A 14154-nucleotide genomic window follows, 5' to 3' on the forward strand; every position below is an offset into this window, starting at 1 on the left:
AATGACAGTGTTTTGGTTTACCTGGCAAGGTTCAGGTACTGAAGGGGCTGCTGGGTTGGCTTCTGTGAGACCGTAATAGAAAGGGCCAATAACAGCCAGCTCCAAGACAGCCCTGCTGCCAAAAGCTGAGGCAACACTGTTAGTGCCTCTGTGACAGCATATTGAAGGAAGGGTAAAACAGCAGCTGTCTCACAGGGGAAGGACCACAAGGAGGCCAGGCTTGCCAATGAAGCAGAACTTTAATGAGTTAAAAGAGGGAAACAAAGACTGCGAGCGGAGGGCACCAGTGCAGGGAGCCCTGGAGGAAGCCTGTGGTCATGGAGAAGGAATGGAAAGGAAAGTTCATTCAGCTGTGTTGAAAATAACATCCAGAAGATCGATCCTCTGCACAGCACCATGTCCTGAGTTCCTGCAGGTGTCTCTTGGGGGCTCTCCCAGCACCTTGATCAGAGGAGGTACCTCCTGCCACCATAGCGTCGGGAAATGCCAGACAGGTCACAGCACCCGGAGTTGATGGGCACTCCACCACAGCTGAGGATGCTGCCAATGGCAGCAGAGGTGGAGGAGCCCACAACGGTGTTCTGAGGGAAGGAGCTGAGGATGGGGCCGGGCAGGGTCACCACCACAGCAGGAGGCTCGATGACAACGGTGGAGCTCTGGCACTGCCTGACACAGCACTCATTGCAGCTGTTGGCCAGCGGGGTCGGGCCGCAGGGCTGGCAGGGCACGCACGGGTTGTAGCAGGACATGTCTGGATGCTGGAGCTTCACCTGGACACAGGGCAGGGGCAAGCAGAGCACAAGGATGGGTGAGGAGCAGCCTGGCTTTCCTGTCACAAAGAGCCAAGGCTGCTAAGGAGTGGGCAGCTGGAAGCTGTGCCAGGTGCCACACGGTCTCCATTGCCTATATAGAGCAGCCTGGGACAGGGAGGGTATCTTGGAATTTGTAAACCAAAAGCCCCTTCAGCCACTTCCCAGCCTTTCTCCAGGCAGACATTCTCCCCACTTCTCTCATCTATGCACAATGCTGCAAGCCCCAGCACAGGATAGAGCTAGTATCAGCTGAGAGTTTCACTGAGGATAGACCGCGCTTTTAAGGGGAGGACAAGGGGCTTCAGACTCACCTGGTTCTCAAGAAGGAGGCAAGAGAAGTGTATGAGAGAGCAGGGACCTGGGCTGCCTTTTATATCTGCCCATCATAGCTGCAGGACCAGAGGCACCTTTGCAGAGGTAACAATTATCTGACAAGCTCATCTTGATGCAAACCATTGCAGCTAATGATATGGGCTGTGCTTTGGTTTCCAACACTGCTGCCTTTTCATTTCCAGGTTTGGGCCATGCCTGTTTCCCAATGAAGGCTTCTTCTGAGCACAGGCATGAAAGGCCTCGGGATTTCTGAGTCAGGAATGCAGCAGTGCTGGCAGAAGACAGGTCAAGTGCTGGATGGGTCCTTAGAAGGCCAGTGAGGTCACTCTGTTGGGTGTGTTTCTCAGGAAGAAGTTCCAGCCATTCTCAGCAGGAAGGAAGCCCAAGGGTTCCTGGCTATGAGGATGTGCTGCATGGAAAAGAACTGGTACATAATTCTACACTGATGTGTATGAGCCTGTGTGTCTGTGTCCTTGTGTGCCCCTCATCAGGAGGAAATGTCCTGCTCATAGTGAGGACACTCTCCACTGTTCTGTCCATGAGCACCACAGAGCAGCAAGGTTCCCAGGGTCAGAAAGAGTGTGTTCATGTGGTCGTTCCACATGATGAGAACATGTTTCCCAAGGAGGTTGTGCAATGTCCATCCTGGGAGATGCTCAAGGCTGGAGTGAATGTGACCTTGGGCAACCTGATCTAACGAGATCTGTTCCGAGCAGCCTCTGGAGGTCCCTCCTGACCTGCTTTCTGACTGTGATTCCCCAGCGGCCTTGCCCTTCCTGAGCCCTGCATGCCGATGGGCACAGGAGTCCTCACACTCCCTCTGCCAAGAGAGAATTTTTAGGCACTGTGCTGGGACTGCAGAGGGGCAACCAAAGGCAGGCGCTCAGCTTTCTCTGTGCCCTGTGCAGGAAATGCGTGGCTGGTGTTTGCAGCCCCCGCGCTCGGAGATAGCTCAGAGAAGCTGCTCCATCTCCTGCAGCAGTGCAGGCTGGCTCCTGACGAGGCGTCCCTGCTGGAGGAGGGGGATAGTCCCTCTCTCCGGAGACCACCTTCTGCCGGCGCAGAGCCGCTGAGCACCCTTACGCCGGGTCAGACTCCGAGCGGAGCCGGTGCAGGACCCAGCCCCGGGGCGGAGCTGGCTGCGGGGAGGGGAGAGGAGGGGAGAAAAAAAGAGGAGAGGGCAGGAGATGAGAGAAGGGGTGGAGGTGGCGGAGAGGAGGTGCCGCAGCTACAGCCCGGGCTGGCGGCGGGCAGGGGGGCGCGGGTGACGGAGCGGCGGGATGCGGCGGTGCAGGGCAGCGATGCTGGCGGGGCTGGCCGCGGTGGTCCTGGGTGCGCGGGGCTGGCGGCGGTGGCGGGGGCCAGCTTGTGCCCGGGCTGTTCAGCGGCGAGCCCAGCGCCAACCTGTCCCGCTCATTCCAAGCCTCCTTCCCCCTCCCTGCCTCTCTGCTACCCCTCGTCCACCTTTCCAAACCCTCCAAATCCCCTCTTCCTACCCTCTTCCTACTCCACCACGTTCCCTATTTCTCCCCTTCCTTACTTCATCGCCTTAGGCACAAGTTTGATTTCCTGCACGCCGCAGTTATTCCCTACATCTACTCTCCCCCTTCTGCATTCAGCATTTATTCTCCTTCGGATTTCAGCCCTCCATCCTTCACTGTAGCACCCTCAACAATCCCGTCCCCTCTCTCTCCCTCCATCCATCCACCCATGCACCTGACTTTCATCCTCTCTCTCCATGTGTCCATTTTAAATTCCCACCCATACCGGGATCACTCTCCATCCCTGTTGATGGGTCCTGTCTCCATCTGTACTGCTCCGGCTCTGTCTCTCTGCCACTCTTCCTAACCCTTTCTGTGGGAAAATCGGATCTCGGTGATCTTTGACACCGTTTGTCCTTTCCTTCTCCTGTGTCGGCAGCGGCTGTGGGCAGAGCCCAGGTGCATCAGGACCCATCGGCAGAGACCACCGAGGACACCGGCATCAGCATCAACTGCTCACACCCCAACTTAGCGAGGACCGACTTCATCCATTGGTACCGTCAGTTCTCGGGCCGAGGCCCCGCATTCCTCGTGAGTGCTCTTCAAGGCTTCAAAGAGCTGCTGGACCCGCCAGGGCGGCTGTCGGTGGCGGCAGATCGCCGGTCCAACGTGCTGTGGCTCGCCCGGCCCCGGCGCCGGGACGCGGCGGTGTACTACTGCGCCCAGCAAGCACGGAGAGAAGAGCCGTGGCCGCGGCCGAGCAAAAACCGCCGCGGGCGGGGCCGGGCGTGTGTGTCGGGCGCGCGGGACAGCGGCGGCCGGGCCCGCGAGGCGGCGCTGCTGCTCCGCCCGGCACCGGCTCGGGTCCGTCGAAGCCCCTTTCGTGCTCCGCGCATTCCGCGGACGCGGCTCCGGAGCTAAGCTCCGGGCACAAACCCGGGAAGGCACTGAGACTGTGCACTCTATGCCGGGAAAACAAGCGAAGGCGAATGGGCCTCATTCTTGCCCTCCTCACAGCAGAGGTGTGACTATGTCACATACACTCTGGCACACTCTGCAGGAAGCAGCGGTTTCATTGTGCCTTGCTCTCTAGTGTGTTAAGCATCTTCCGAGGGACAGGGATTCTGGAGCTGGGAAAAATGATCTTCACCATGGCTTTGCCAGCATGTGTCCTGCTAATCCAGACAGGTGAGTATATTCATGCACTTCCTATTGTCTCCCACAGTTTTTAGTAGGCTGTGCGCAACTATGTGCTGACAAGATGAAGAGGTCAGGCAGTAATGCAGAGGTGTGGTGAAAGTAGATATCTGAAATTTCCTTTCCCTTGGTAAAAGGAAAGTTGTAGAGCAAACACAGCCTTAAACACAAAGCAAGAGAGAAGGAAGCAAGCTGCTCTGCAGACACATTTCTGTCTGTGTTGCAGGTCTTGTTGGAGGGAACCCCCCGAATCAATTCCTCTCCGATGTGTCAGCCACAGTTGGGCAGCGAGTGGTTCTGCCCTGCCAGTCCATCATCGAGGACAGTGGCAGCAGTTTAAACTTCTTCTGGTACCGCCAGCTCCCGGGGGAAACCTTGACATTTCTCCTACAAGCATTTAAAGATTCAGGGAATGACAAGTTCCGCAATGGCCAATTCTCTGTGGTGGTCTACAAAAACGAAACAGCCCCATTAGAAATAGCGAATGTCTCTTTTGAGGACACTGCGATTTATTACTGTGCTCTGAAGTACCACATTAAACTAAGCCACATTTCCACTCGTGCAAAATCTGCATTGCGAAGAACAGCACGGGAGGGGTGAACCTCTGCATCTTCCAGCCTTGGTAGTGCTTTTGCCCCTGAAATGATCCTCTCCTTACATCAATCTTTTCAACATCTCCCAGCCCAACTCCTCGTTACTTTTCTCAAAGGCCCCCATCTATGCAGAGGTATTCAGACCAGGGACTTAGAAACACAGGATCATGGGACTGTTTGCAGATCAGCTGGGACACTCAGCTTTCCTCTCCTCCTCACAAAGAAACCAACACCTCTAAAGGAAATGATCAACATTCCCTGGACTTAACCTGCAGCATCAATCCTTACCTGCTCTTGGTTTGTCCAGTACCTGATACTGCCCACCCCAGTCTGCTGGGGTGACTGTTCTGTCTGAGGTCTTGACCCAGCTGTGGGCAGAGCCAGGGAATCCATGTCTCTGCTTTGCTCCTGGCCAGCCCTAGCCCCTGGCATAGCTACCTGATGGACCACAGGCCCTCATCTTGCTCCTCTTGCAGAGTAGCCAAGGTGCAGGAAAGTAGCTTTTACCTTAATGCCTTCAGCACTACGCAGGGTATTCTTCTCTGTGCTGCGTATGGTTAGATGATGAGATCCTCCCACATCCATCCCAGTCAGCAGAAAGTCTACTTCTTTGGAAAATACTAATAAAGAGAAAAGCTAAAGAAAGCATAGTGAAAATGACCTGACAATTCCAACTACCTTCTCTTCATCACCTCTCTGCTTTTGGGTTTAGAGTTGTAACAAGGAGGTAACAGGGCTCTGACTGAAGAATGGAGTGTGGTGAAGATGTGACAGGCAGGGGTGACAAGGGTACAAGCAGGGCAAATGTGCAGAAAGCTGGCAGTAGCTAAGATAAAGCAGTTCTAGCTACATGGACCCTGATGTCCATGGGATTAGTAACCATCCTGACAAGGCTGACAAGGAGATTCAGTTCCTGAGAGCTCCAGCAGATCCCTGCAGCCCCGGCAACTCTCTAGAAGCATCTCCAGCTGTCCACCTCTGCTGTGTCCTCAGCACAGAAAGCACAGCGGACATAATGCCATGTTACTGGTTACACATGGGACAGCTTTATGGCCCAGTACGAAACAAAGGCAATAGTAAGTTGCAAGAACCGCAGCTCGAAGGGGCTGCAATGGCAGAAGGAAGGGGGAGATCATAGCGGCAGAAAGGAGTGTGAGGCAAGGGGACAACGCTGTGGAAGGTTGTTTCCGCACTGTTTCATTTGTCCCCGCGAGTAGGGGATAGGAGCGTGGCCAGGGCGGGTTCGGGTGGAGCCCGACCCCCTTCCGCAGGGCTTGGCAGGGACGGGACAGCGCTGCAGAGGTGGTAGGAGATCAGGGCCGGGAGCCTCCGTCTGCCGGGGCGAAGCGCTCCTCCTGTGCCCCGCGGCCCTTCCTCCGATATCCCAAAACCCTTTCTCCAGGCGCGAATGGGCCGCGGCGCCGGAGACGGTCCGGGGCGGGTCTCGGAGAGGGGAAGAGGCGTAGGTGCTGCCTTGGCGAGGGGCCAAAGAGGCGGGGCGGGCAGGACCGGCAAGAGCGCGTCTCCGCTCAGCTCCTTTCCGGCTCCCGCATGACGGTGCCCGCGATGGGCCCGTGGCTGCTGGCCTTGGCATTGGGGCCGGCAGGTGAGCGCCGGGCGGGGAGGGTAGCGAGGCCGGGGCTGGGGAAGGGGAGAGGGACTGGAAAGAGTCAGGGACAGGACTAGCGAAGGGAAGACAGAGGAAAGAGATGGGAAGGGAAGGCAGAGGGAGAGGAAAGCGAAGGAGAGGAAGAGGAAAGGCAGACGGAAGGTTGCGTCCAGTGGTCGTGGTCCCGGTATCGGCATCAGGCGAGGCTCAGCCCTGAGGAGGACAGGCAGATCCCTGGCCCTTATGCTGGGCTTTGCCGGGACAGAGAAGGGTGGCGACGGTCGCTGTGCTAGGTGGGGGCGCCGAGGGGGACGGGTGAACGGCCCTGCCCGGCTGCCTGAGCTCTCTGTCCGCAGGGGTGTGGGCGCAGCTCAGGCTACAGGAGACCGGCGGAGGGCTGCGAGCGGCCGGGGACTCCGTGCGCCTCTCCTGCCGCGGACACGGATTCAACTTCGGGACTTACTTCGTTCTGTGGTATCGTCAGCCACTCGGAGGTAGACTCGAGTGGGTGTCCGTCATCAATCTCTCCTCGACTTACACGGAATCCGCACCAGCGGTGAAAGGTCGAGCCACTGTCTCCCGGGACAATTCCCGGTCTGAAGCATATCTGTTCCTGCGTGACCTGCAGCCTCAGGACTCTGCCCGCTACTTCTGCGCCGTACTTCCTCACACGGAGACAGGAAAAGCAGCTGAGCTTTAACAGAAAGCTGCTGTGCCCGCCCAGGCTGCAAAAGCTGTGGGGTGACTAAATGTTGCAACATCGATGAGTTGTTGAACAGCTCAGGGCTGTTGGCAGGGAGGGAGGGACCATCAGTGTTCATCACAGGGATTCCTGGCCTTTCTTGCACACTGAAGGAAATGTAATCGATTTTAAACTAAAAGAGAGCAGGAATATGAGAAGCAGAATAAAGCAGAGAAAAACTAAATCGACCTCGTCCACACACATCCTCCCTTCTTCCCAGATTTAGCTTCACTCCTGACTTGCCTCCTCTCTCCAGGCGGCACAGGGGTGATAGATTGTGGAGTAAATAGATAACACTTCATCTCTACTCTTAAGTCCTCCTCCCGTGGTCAGAAGGCTTTCACAAAGTGCTCCCGTGAAGTTTCTTCCCAAGCGCTGCAGTCCTTCGTGATAAACCTGCTCCAACATGGGCTGTCCCCATTTCCAAGATCCTATCACGGGGCTCTGTGGCTCTGCTCTCTTCCACCTGTCTCAGGGCTGTCACGTGAAAAGGGGAGAGCTTTTCGCAGCTTCTGGTGTTTGATTTGTGCATCAGCAGCCAAAGAAAGCCGAGACCCTTATCTCCAACCAGTCTGTCAGTGCCCCATTATAGGGACCCTGCACCGAACAGTCCTGCTGGATCGGAGGGCGATTCGACTGACTGGTTGAGGGAAACGCGCAGGCAGCATCAGGGAGACCCCTCAGTGGGCCTGCCCACTTGACGTTACCCGCTGCCGGCGACTGCTGGTGCCCATGAAGGACTGACGCTCTCAGTTAACAGAGTAACACTTTATTAAGGATGCTGCGAGACTGGTTGGGCACAGGGGTCTCGGCTCTCCTGGGGCGCTGATAGATCGAGCAGTAGAGGTTGAGAAAATCTCCCCCTCTTTCACGTGACACAGTTCCTTCCCCTCCCATTGTGGGTGAGCCCCGACAGGCAGCTAAGCACCATAGAGGCGCTCACTCACTGGCCCCTCAGCAGGACGGGGGAGAGAACTGGAAGGGTAAAAGAAAGAAAAGTCGTCGGTTTAGATCGAGACGGTTTAATAGGTGAAGGAAAAGTAAAGTAAGGAATTGATTCCCTACTTCCCATCCGCAGGCAGGTGTTTGGCGATTTCCAGGAAAGCCGGCCTTCCTCGCGCCTATGGGCAAAGACAAAAGCCGTAACTCCAAACAAACGTCGAGGGTCGGGAGCCTGCTTTTGCCAGGGGGCCGTGCTCTTCCTGTGCCGTACTACCCACCCCGTCCCTCCCCTTCTTATGCTGCAAAGGGGCCGCGGCACCGGTGGCCGGTCCGGGGCGGGTCTGTTTGGGGCGCGCCAAGGCGGCGGGGCGGGCAGGAGGAGGCTCGAGCGCGTCTCAGTTCCGGCTCCCGCATGATGGTGGCCGCGCTGGGCCCGTGGCTGCTGGCCTTAGCCTGGGCTTTGGGGTCGGCAGGTGAGCGCCAGTCGGGGAGGGCAGCGAGCGCGGGGCCGGAGAAGGGGGTGGGACGGGGAAGAAGAGACGGACAGGGAAAGGACGGAAAGAGAGACAGGATTGGCAAAGTGAAGGCAGAGTGAAGGGAGAACAGAAGAGATGAAAAGGGAAAGCAGAGGGAGAGAAAAGTGAAGGAAAGGAAGAAGGAATACAGGCGCAGGGAAGGCAGAGGGAAGGTTCCAACCCGCGGTCGCGGCCCCGTTATCGGCAGCTGGCGCGACTCAGCCCCGAAGCGGTCAGGCGGGGCTGTGGCCCGGGCGCTGGGCTTTGCCGGGACAGAGGAGGGTGGCGGCGGCGGCTGTGTCGGGGCGGGAGCGCCGGGGGGGCGGGTGAACGCCTCGGGTCGTGGTACCTCCCTGCCCGGCTGCCTGCATTCTCCGTCCACAGGGGTGTGGGCGCAGATGAAGCTGGAGGAGACCGGCGGAGGGCTGCGGGCGCCTGGGGACACCGTGCTCCTCTCCTGCCGCGTATACGGCTTGAAGTTCGCGGATACCAGCGTTTGGTGGTATCGTCAAGCACCCGGAGGCACACCCGAGCTGGTGTCCTACATAAAATTTGATTCTTCAGTCACTACATTTGTGCAATCCGTGGAGAGTCGAGCTAATGCCTCCCGGGATAATTCCCGGTCTGAAGCATATCTGTTCCTGCGTGACCTGCAGCCTCAGGACTCTGCCCGCTACTTCTGCACCGTTTACACGGAGACAGGAAAACCATCTGAGCTTTAACAGAAAGCTGCTGTGCCCGCCCAGGCTGCAAAAGCCGTGGGGCGAGTGAGTGCTGCAACATCGATGAGGGAAAGCTCAGGGCTGTTGGCAGGGAGTGAGGGACCATCAATGTTCATCACAAGGAGTCCTGTCCTTTCTTGCACACTGAAGGAAATAAAACAGATCCCAAAATAAAAGAGAGCAGGAATGTGAGAAGCAGAAAAAAGCAGAGCGAAAACTAAATCGACCTTGTCTTCACGCATCCTTCCTTCTTCCCAGATTTAGCTTCACGCCTGACTTACCTCCTCTCTGCAGGTGGCACAGGGGCGATTGGTTGTGGGGTAAATTGATAACAGTTCATCTCTATTCATACGTCCTCCCTCCCGTGGTCATCAGGCCTTCACAAAATGCTCCCGGCTGGTTTCTTCCCAAGGGCTGCAGTCCTTCGCGATAAACCTGCTCCAACATGGGCTGTCCCCATTTCCAAGATCCTATCACGGGGCTCTGTGGCTCTGCTCTCTTCTACCTGCCTCAGGGCTGTCACTTGAAAAGGGGAGAGCTTTTCGCAGCTTCTGGTGTTTGATTTGTGCATCAGCAGCCAAAGAAAGCCGAGACCCTTATCTCCAACCAGTCTGTCAGTGCCCCATTATAGGGACCCTGCACCGAACAGTCCTGCTGGATCGGAGGGCGATTCGACTGACTGGTTGAGGGAAATGCGCAGGCAGCATCAAGGGGGACCCCTCAGTGAGCCTGCCCACTTGACGTTACCCGCTGCCGGCGACTGCTGGTGCCCATGAAGGACTGACGCTCTCAGTTAACAGAGTAACACTTTATTAAGGATGCTGCGAGACTGGTTGGGCACAGGGGTCTCGGCTCTCCTGGGGCGCTGACAGATCGAGCAGTAGAGGTTGAGAAAATCTCCCCCTCTTTCACGTGACACAGTTCCTTCCCCTCCCATTGTGGGTGAGCCCCGACAGGCAGCTAAGCACCATAGAGGCGCTCACTCAGTGGCCCCTCAGCAGGACGGGGGAGAGAACTGGAAGGGTAAAAGAGAGAAAAGTCGTCGGTTTAGATCGAGACGGTTTAATAGGTGAAGGAAAAGTAAAGTAAGGAATTGATTCCCTACTTCCCATCCGCAGGCAGGTGTTTGGCGATTTCCAGGAAAGCCGGCCTTCCTCGCGCCTATGGGCAAAGACAAAAGCCGTAAGTCCAAACAAACGTCGAGGGTCGGGAGCCTGCTTTTGCCAGGGGGCCGTGCTCTTCCTGTGCCGTACTACCCAGCCCGTCCCTCCCCTTCTTATGCTGCAAAGGGGCCGCGGCACCGGTGGCCGGTCCGGGGCGGGTCTGTTTGGGGCGCGCCAAGGCGGCGAGGCGGGCAGGAGGAGGCTCGAGCGCGTCTCAGTTCCGGCTCCCGCATGATGGTGGCCGCGCTGGGCCCGTGGCTGCTGGCCTTAGCCTGGGCTTTGGGGTCGGCAGGTGAGCGCCAGTCGGGGAGGGCAGCGAGCGCGGGGCTGGAGAAGGGGGGTGGGACGGGGAAGAAGAGACGGACAGGGAAAGGACGGAAAGAGAGACAGGATTGGCAAAGTGAAGGCAGAGTGAAGGGAGAATAGAAGAGATGAAAAGGGAAAGCAGAGGGAGAGAAAAGTGAAGGAAAGGAAGAAGGAATACAGGCGCAGGGAAGGCAGAGGGAAGGTTCCAACCCGCGGTCGCGGCCCCGTTATCGGCAGCTGGCGCGACTCAGCTCCGAAGCGGTCAGGCGGGGCTGTGGCCCGGGCGCTGGGCTTTGCCGGGACAGAGGAGGGTGGCGGCGGTGGCTGTGTCGGGGCGGGAGCGCCGGGGGGGGGGGGTGAACGCCTCGGGCCGTGGTTGCGCGCTGCCCGGCTGCCTGCATTCTCCGTCCACAGGGGTGTGGGCGCAGATCAGGCTGGAGGAGACCGGCGGAGGGCTGCGAGCGGCCGGCGGCTCCGTGCTCCTCTCCTGCCGCGGATACGGCTTCAGGTTCGAGGAATATTACATTGGGTGGTACCGTCAGGCGCCCGGAGGCACACTCGAGTGGGTGTCCTACATCAGCTTTGATTCTTCAGACACTAAATTTGTGCAGTCCGTGGAGAGTCGAGCTAATGCCTCCCGGGACAATTCCCGGTCTGAGACATCTCTGTTCCTGCGTGACCTGCAGCCTCAGGACTCTGCCCGCTACTTCTGCACCTTTCACACGGAGACAGGAAAACCATCTGAGCTGTAACAGAAAGCTGCTGTGCCCGCCCAGGCTGCAAAAGCCGTGGGGCGAGTGAGTGCTGCAACATCGATGAGGGAAAGCTCAGGGCTGTTGGCAGGGAGTGAGGGACCATCAGTGTTCATCATAAGGATGATCATAAGGTCCTGTCTTGCACACTGAAGGAAATGTAATTGATTTTAAACTAAAAGAGAGCAGGAATGTGAGAAGCAGAATAAAGCAGAGCAAAAACTAAATCCAACTTGTCCTCACGCATCCTTCCTTCTTCCCAGATTTAGCTTCACGCCTGACTTACCTCCTCTCTCCAGGTGGCACAGGGGCGATTGGTTGTGGGGTAAATTGATAACACTTCATCTCTATTCATACGTCCTCCCTCCCGTGGTCATCAGGCCTTCACAAAATGCTCCCGGCTGATTTCTTCCCAAGGGCTGCAGTCCTTTGTGATAAACCTGTTCCAACATGGGCTGTCCACAGTTCCAAGCTCCTATCAAGGTGCTCTGGGTTTGTATTCTCTTCCACCAGGTTCAGGGCTGTCACGTGAAAGGGGGAGAGCTTTTCTCAGCTTCTGGTGTTTGATTTGTGCATCAGCAGCCAAAGAAAGCCGAGACCCTTATCTCCAACCAGTCTGTCAGTGCCCCATTATAGGGACCCTGCACCGAACAGTCCTGCTGGATCGGAGGGCGATTCGACTGACTGGTTGAGGGAAACGCGCAGGCAGCATCAGGGGGACCCCTCAGTGGGCCTGCCCACTTGATGTTACCCGCTGCCGGCGACTGCTGGTGCCCATGAAGGACTGACGCTCTCAGTTAACAGAGTAACACTTTATTAAGGATGCTGCGAGACTGGTTGGGCACAGGGGTCTCGGCTCTCCTGGAGCGCTGACAGATCGAGCAGTAGAGGTTGAGAAAATCTCCCCCTCTTTCACGTGACACAGTTCCTTCCCCTCCCATTGTGGGTGAGCCCCGACAGGCAGCTAAGCACCATAGAGGCGCTCACTCAATGGCCCCTCAGCAGGACGGGGGAGAGAACTGGAAGGGTAAAAGAAAGAAAAGTCGTCGGTTTAGATCGAGACGGTTTAATAGGTGAAGGAAAAGTAAAGTAAGGAATTGATTCCCTACTTCCCATCCGCAGGCAGGTGTTTGGCGATTTCCAGGAAAGCCGGCCTTCCTCGCGCCTATGGGCAAAGACAAAAGCCGTAAGTCCAAACAAACGTCGAGGTTCGGGAGCTTGCTTTTGCCAGGGGGCCGTGCTCTTCCTGTGCCGTACTACCCACCCCGTCCCTCCCCTTCTTATGCTGCAAAGGGGCCGCGGCACCGGTGGCCGGTCCGGGGCGGGTCTGTTTGGGGCGCGCCAAGGCGGCGGGGCGGGCAGGAGGAGGCTCGAGCCCGTCTCAGTTCCGGCTCCCGCATGATGGTGGCCGCGCTGGGCCCGTGGCTGCTGGCCTTAGCCTGGGCTTTGGGGTCGGCAGGTGAGCGCCAGTCGGGGAGGGCAGCGAGCGCGGGGCTGGAGAAGGGGGTGGGACGGGGAAGAAGAGACGGACAGGGAAAGGACGGAAAGAGAGACAGGATTGGCAAAGTGAAGGCAGAGTGAAGGGAGAATAGAAGAGATGAAAAGGGAAAGCAGAGGGAGAGAAAAGTGAAGGAAAGGAAGAAGGAATACAGGCGCAGGGAAGGCAGAGGGAAGGTTCCAACCCGCGGTCGCGGCCCCGTTATCGGCAGCTGGCGCGACTCAGCTCCGAAGCGGTCAGGCGGGGCTGTGGCCCGGGCGCTGGGCTTTGCCGGGACAGAGGAGGGTGGCGGCGGTGGCTGTGTCGGGGCGGGAGCGCCGGGGGGGGGGGGTGAACGCCTCGGGCCGTGGTTGGGCGCTGCCCGGCTGCCTGCATTCTCCGTCCACAGGGGTGTGGGCGCAGATCAGGCTGGAGGAGACCGGCGGAGGGCTGCGGGCGCCCGGGGACTCCGTGCTCCTCTCCTGCCGCGGATACGGCTTCAGGTTCGAGGAATATAACATCGGGTGGTACCGTCAGGCGCCCGGAGGCACACTCGAGTGGGTGTCCTACATCACGTACGATTCTTCAGTCACTAAATTTGTGCAGTCCGTGAAGAGTCGAGCTAATGCCTCCCGGGACAATTCCCGGTCTGAGACATCTCTGTTCCTGCGTGACCTGCAGCCTCAGGACTCTGCCCGCTACTTCTGCACCTTTCACAGGGAGACAGGAAAACCATCTGAGCTTTAACAGAAAGCTGCTGTGCCCGCCCAGGCTGCAAAAGCCGTGGGGCGAGTGAGTGCTGCAACATCGATGAGGGAAAGCTCAGGGCTGTTGGCAGGGAGTGAGGGACCATCAGTGTTCATCATAAGGATGATCATAAGGTCCTGTCTTGCACACTGAAGGAAATAAAATCGATCCCAAAATAAAAGAGAGCAGGAATGTGAGAAGCAGAATAAAGCAGAGCAAAAACTAAATCGACCTTGTCTTCACGCATCCTTCCTTCTTCCCAGATTTAGCTTCACGCCTGACTTAGCTCCTCTCTGCAGGTGGCACAGAGGCGATTGGTTGTGGGGTAAATTGATAACACTTCATCTCTATTCATACGTCCTCCCTCCCGTGGTCATCAGGCCTTCACAAAATGCTCCCGGCTGGTTTCTTCCCAAGCGCTGCAGTCCTTCGAGATAAACCTGTTCCAACATGGGCTGTCCACAGTTCCCAGCTCCTGTCATTGGGCTCTGTGGCTCTGGGTTTCTGTTCTCTTCCACCAGGTTCAGGGGTGTCACGTGAAAGGGGGAGAGCTTTTCTCAGCTTCTGGTGTTTGATTTGTGCATCAGCAGCCAAAGAAAGCCGAGACCCTTATCTCCAACCAGTCTGTCAGTGCCCCATTATAGGGACCCTGCACCGAACAGTCCTGCTGGATCGGAGGGCGATTCGACTGACTGGTTGAGGGAAACGCGCAGGCAGCATCAGGGGGACCCCTCAGTGGGCCTGCCCACTTGATGTTACCCGC

At 57.4% G+C, this 14154-nt stretch overlaps 2 pseudogenes and 1 gene segment (V, D, J or C); 2 read left to right on the forward strand and 1 right to left on the reverse strand.

Annotated features, from left to right (window-relative positions):
* Window positions 1-446: 446 nt before the first annotated feature.
* LOC308229335 (feather keratin Cos2-3 pseudogene) lies at window positions 447-749 on the reverse strand (annotated as a pseudogene). The gene has a single exon. The product of its transcript is annotated as a feather keratin Cos2-3 pseudogene (transcript).
* Window positions 750-2403: 1654 nt separating this feature from the next.
* LOC308229552 (T cell receptor alpha variable 26-2-like) lies at window positions 2404-3592 on the forward strand. The segment is given in 2 exons: window positions 2404-2477; window positions 3066-3592.
* Window positions 3593-9969: 6377 nt separating this feature from the next.
* On the forward strand, window positions 9970-11167 carry LOC308229338 (Ig heavy chain V region C3 pseudogene; annotated as a pseudogene). The gene is made up of 2 exons (XR_013958972.1): window positions 9970-10401; window positions 10830-11167. The product of XR_013958972.1 is annotated as an Ig heavy chain V region C3 pseudogene (transcript).
* Window positions 11168-14154: the final 2987 nt, after the last annotated feature.

Source organism: Psittacula echo, assembly GCF_963264785.1.
Source record: "Psittacula echo genome assembly, chromosome: 23".
In the NCBI taxonomy this organism is placed as follows: Eukaryota; Metazoa; Chordata; class Aves; order Psittaciformes; family Psittacidae; genus Psittacula; species Psittacula echo.